Here is a 5,955-nt window from a genome sequence, read left to right as displayed (position 1 = left end):
TAGATTTTGGTACGTTGTGAGAGCAGCAGTGTTGCATATTCTGACAGTTTCAGGGCTGTGTCCCAGCCCCTGCTTTAGTACTTTCTTCTCATGTCCCTGACCTTCACCTTCTCCGCAATTATGGAAGGAGTTTACCTGCCTATCGAACGACATGCCCTACATTCTGTACAGACTGAAACCGAGGACAAAATTGCAGCTCGCCTTGATCAGAGGAACACCTTTATGTCGATGCTGCTGCTTTAGTCTCCAACATGGTAACTCAGCTGCAAAGACTCATGGATTGTGCGTGCGACCTGTTCCCCCGAGGATAATCGCCAAGAAAACTGGCGAAGGGACAGGGCGTCACATTCCTGCCCTCGGTCGCACTAAACAACGTTCTGCTGGAAGTGGTTAGTAAATTCTGCTACCTTGTTGTGAAGCTGCTAAGAGAGGAGGCATCGCAATTATTGTCTTCGATGCCTGTAGCGCATTCTCGGCATCTCATAGAAGGACAAAATCAAAAAGGCAACAAGGCAATTATGCCATCACTCATGAAACAGAGGCAACTTCGCTGGCTCAGGCTTGTTCAGAGGATGGAAGGCAGACGCGTAGTGAAGGGTTTTCTGTGTGGCGAGATGGTTGGTGCCAGAAGACCAGCGGGATGCCCAAAGCTCCGCTTCAAGCATCTTTACAGCCATGACATGAAGGCCCTTCGAGTTTCATACGCGAGGGAGGTTAGTGAAGAGCAGAGGGAAATGATGAGCTTACCTGTGGGCCGATAAGTTTCACCATGACAACCAGTGTCTACAGCTGCTTGATGGCAGTCCACAATGCTAGAAACAACAACAACACCCAATAATAACTTCAGATGCGGCACTTATGGCAGAATCTGCCTCTCACGGATTGGTCTCTTCAGCCAGCAGTATAAGAGCACCGTATGAAGCTACCCCACCCCCATCCCCCCATCCCCAGTGGATTTGCTCCATGTCCATCATCTCACATAGATGAAAAGACACCACGACATTGCCTTGGATCATGTGATGTCACTTTTGTCCATCATGTCTGTTTTAGTCGTGATTCAGAGGGTAGCATTCCTGCCTCTGATTCAGACAGTTGTGGGTTTCCTGTAGTCTTGCAACTTTTAACTCTTCAAATATTTGTACAATTCCCTTCAGCAAGTTATGAATGAATCCGCACAAAGCCGAAGCTGAGGCTCGCAATGCTGAACTTTTATCAGTGCCGTCTTATGGCTGAGAGTTTAAACCGAAGTCCCTCCCAGACCTCTTAAGTAGATGTAGAAAGAAAACAATGGTATTATGTCAAAGAAGAGCAGAGAAATTACCCTTTGGCTTCTGAACTAATATTTATCTGTCATCCAATGCCTAAAAACAAATGAGCTGGTCATTATCGCATTATACTTTGCAGGAACTTGCTGCGTGCAAATTGAGTGCCGTGTTTTCCACATTACAGTGGGACAACCTGAAGTTTTGAAAGGCACCATTGAAATGAAAGCCTTTCTTTCTACTGGTCATAATGCTTTGGTATGCTCTGCATTGAAGGACTTTTTTTTTTCCTTTTGCCTCCTCTACTCAAGTTTCTGACTCATGCCTCATATATTTCCATGACCTACAACCAAAGGGGGCATTTCTCATGTGTAATCCTAGACAGCAAGTGTCAGCCAGCTATTCTCAGAAGGACAAAACAGTAAAATCTGGGAAATAAGAATATTGGTCCAAATTGGTCTTGTAGACTTTAAAATGGAACACCAGTAAAACTGGGAAATAAGAGTACTGGTCCAAGCTGTCTTTTTCCTTCTGGGTTACACCATGACAGTGAAGCCACAAGAGCTTGGGAGATTTTTTTTTAATATAGCATGTTGTTTAGATCTGGAATGCGCTGTCTGAAAGAATGGTGAAAGCGGCATCAGCAGTAACTTTCAAAAGGGAATCAAAAAGGGGAAAAGATAGTTAGAGGCTGTGAGGAAGGAGAAGAGGAGTGACGTTAATTTGTTGGCTCTTTCAAAGAGCTGGTAATCAAGCGGTGAACTAAATGACCTTCTTCATGCTTTATCATTCAATGATAGATATCAGTACCTTCGCAACTGATGCATCTTTTTCCAGACAAAGGAATAGCTTAGTCGAGGCATGATTCAGATCATGACAACAGACTCACAACCCAGCCATTTCCAGTAAGGAAAAGCAGCCATTAGTCACATCGATGCACCATCCTATAATAAATGGAGCAAATTTCTATACTTACCTGAGGTTGGGAAATTTTCTAAACAAAAACAGAAACAGAAATACCTGGAAAAACTCAGCAGGTCTGGCAGCATCGGCGGAGAAGAGCACAGTTGACGTTTCAAGTCCTCATGACCCTTCAACAGAATTAAGTAAAAATAGGAAAGGGGTGAAATATAAGCTGGTTTAAGGGTGAGGGGCGGGGTGGGGGGAGGGGGTGGGGGGTCATTAGGACAAGCAGCCAGTAATAGGTGGAGATAACCAAAAGATGTCACAGACAAAAGGACAAAGAGGTGTTGAAGGTGGTGATATTATCTAAAGGAATGTGTTAATTAAGAGTATAAGACAGGACAGATAAGGTACAGATAGCCCTAGTGGGGGTGGGGTGAAGGAATACTAAAAGGGCTAAAAGGTAGAGATAAACAATGGATAAACAATTTAAAAATAATGGAAATAGGTGGGAAAAGAAAAATCTATATAAATTATTGGAAAAAACAAAAAGGAGGGGGAAGAAACAGAAAGGGGGTGGGGATGGAGGAGGGAGTTCAAGATCTAAACTTGTTGAACTCAATATTCAGTCCGGAAGGCTGTAAAGTGCCTAGTTGGAAGATGAGGTGCTGTTCCTCCAGTTTGTGTTGAGCTTCACTGGAACATTGCAGCAAGCCAAGGACAGACATGTGGGCATGAGAGCAGGGTGGAGTGTTGAAATGGCAAGCGACAGGGAGGTCTGGGTAACGCTTGTGGACAGACCGCAGGTGTTCTGCAAAGCAGGCACCCAGTCTGCGTTTGGTCTCTTCAATGTAGAGGAGGACGCATTGGGAGCAACGAATGCAGTAGACTAAGTTGAAGGAAGTGCAAGTGAACTGTTGCTTCACTTGAAAGGAGTGTTTGGGCCCTTGGACGGTGAGGAGAGAGGAAGTGAAGGGGCAAGTGTTGCATCTTCTGCAGTTGCATGGGAAGGTGCCGTGGGAGGGGGTTGAGGTGTAGAGAGTGATGGAGGAGTGGACCAGGGTGTCACGGAGGGAATGATCCCTATGGAATGCTGCCGGTTGGGGGGGGTGAAGGGAAGATGTGTTTGGTGGTGACATCCTGCTGTAGTTGGCGGAAATGGCAGAGGAAATTTCCTGCCTGGGTCCCTCAATTTTGTCCAAAAGCCCTGGATGCAGATGGTTTTCTGCACACAGCTGAGCAATAGCAAATTACTGTGTCTCACCATTAGCTACTGAAATCAGTGAAGCAACTAATCTAGCGGTAGGAAGCACAGTTCCCTTCTTTTATTAAAAACAATCAAACATCATCAACTAGTGTCAGGGATATAATTAGCAATGAACAAGCCTAATCTCACACTGGGTATAAAGAGCAGAATAGATAGACGGTGCAGATATTAAAATGTTATGTGATTTGACATCGAGTTACAAAAGGCAACAGAAGGAAACATTTTTGTATGCAGTGAATGGCTCTGATCGGCAATTATTGGCGAGTTGAGCCCCAATTTTATTCGCAATCGTAAGAGATATTTCTTGGTCAAAAGATGTTACGACTGGAGGGCTGCTTCAACTATCAACGACTGGCAATAGGCAACACTGCATCACAGTTCCTTTACAGTCAGAAGGAGGCCGTTCAGCCCATTGAGTTTGCACTGGCACCATACAAAACCAACTTTTAGCATCTTCAGAATTTTCATTTCATTCTAGTTTTGCTCGTCCTTTTTTGAACATGGATTGTTTTGCCAAAGGTTTCTTGTTTGTACAATGTATTTTAATAGTCAGTGACCTACAGAATCAGCATAAGCTGACAAGAGGAAGTGTGCAATGTTAGAAAATGAAGAATGATGTGTGGCTGCAGGCAATTCATGACATTCTGTGCAATGTGTCAGAGTCTTACTCAGTGTAAGTGATGTTCGCTGAAAACTGGCATCCAGTTTAGAAAGTGTAACAAGGTTGAAGAACTAATTGTTAAAGCTAGAGACGCCAGTGTGTCTGGTTTATATATATATATATATATATACATCTTCATTTGAAAGTCCTTTAGAAACTTTGCTGGAGGGACAGCTTGCAAATGACACTTACATCTTTTCTCTCAGCCCAAAAGGTCTGAATCTTATCACCAGCTTCAGGATCCCAACATCAGGGTGAAAAGCAGCTCCCGAGGCTATACTTGCCAGCAGTGGGACTGGCTGATTTTACCAGAGGTGGCCCCCTACTTGGCCGTCTGTAGGCCCGCCATCCAATTAGGAATGGCCGGCAGCTCTGAAGCCTCAGCAGGAGAGCGGGCACTGCTGAAGCAGGTAGGAGATCACAAGGGCACTTCAGAGTGGAGAGAGATAAGTAAAAATTAACAATCAGGATGGCCAAGGGCGATCGGCCAATCTGATCGCAAGTCAAGCCCCTGAGGGTGGATTGTTGGGGCCTTGGGGGTTCCACCATCTGCGGCACAGGGAGGCTCCAACTCCAGTGATTTCCCCATCCACCCCCGCCTCCCATACTGCTACAGGGGTGGCATCCTGTTGGGGCTGTTCTGGCATTGGCAAAATGCTGGTGGCCCCATTTGATGACCCTCATTTGGGCCATTAATTAATTTTCTGACCACCTCCAAAGAGAAGGCAGCTGAGCTGCCCCATATCCTGCCTCCTGCCTGTCACTTAGAAACCTCCCGAGTTACCGGACAGAGCTGTCCCTGCTATTTTACTCACTCTCCAGGCTCCATTTGCAACAGTAAAATTCAACCAAAAGAAACTTCATCATGCCCCTATTGGAATCACATTGAAAGGAGGAAATATCTTTGCATTTTGTTCTGTTGAAGGGTCATTCAGACTCGAAACATTGACAGTGCTCATCTCCGCAGATGCTGCCAGACCTGCTGAGTGTTTCCCAGGTATTTTTGTTTTTGTTTTGGATTTCCAGCATCCGCGGTTTTTTGCTTTTATCTTGCATTTATATAGTGCCAATGATGTATATTTGGAATGCGGTCACTGTTGTAATGTAGGAAAAGCAGCAGCCAATTTGCGCACAGCAAGCTCCTATAAGAGGTTCACACTCCCGTTTCCCCGTTCAGATGGTTCTTGACTTTGGGATTTTATAAAGGACAGAATTACACAGACACAGGGTTCAGCTCAACCACAAACTCATGTTTATTAAAAAAAAACTAACACCCTAATACAAAGAGCTCAACTGGTGTGATTGACACTGCACAACATTTAGTTGGTTCCTCCAATTTAAACCCCTCCACGTTTTAACCCCGGCTTCCGCTTAAACACACAAAATCACCAAGACTTATTCAAAAGCCTCTACTTAAAATAACCACAGGCAAAATCCCATGTTTCTGCCCAAATCTTCCTCAGTCCAAACCCAAATCTCCCCCACGGTTTGGTTGTTACCCTTAAGTTACTTTAAAAACCTCAGATTTGGCTGATAATTTACAATCCCCCAACACGGTTGGTCCTTCCAGTATGAATTGTAGGTCCGTGAGCCCAGGTAACCATTCCCGACCTCCCTGCTTGACTGCAGTACACCAAACCCTTCGATTTTGTCCTTTTCTTGATGATTCTTATCGGAATATCATAAAGTCATTTCCTGAGGCTATCCTGCTGGATGGTCAGTGCTTAGCACCTTTCAATCCTTTTAGTCTGTCACATGCCCTGGCCCTGACAGACTCACTCAGTGCTGGTGTTATTTCCACCCCACCAAAATCGACGGGCTCCACCAGGTAAGATATCTCTGGCTCCAAAGGTGATGGGTAT

Source organism: Carcharodon carcharias, chromosome 6, assembly GCF_017639515.1.
Source record: "Carcharodon carcharias isolate sCarCar2 chromosome 6, sCarCar2.pri, whole genome shotgun sequence".
Taxonomy (NCBI): domain Eukaryota; kingdom Metazoa; phylum Chordata; class Chondrichthyes; order Lamniformes; family Lamnidae; genus Carcharodon; species Carcharodon carcharias.
This window is presented reverse-complemented; position numbering follows the sequence as displayed.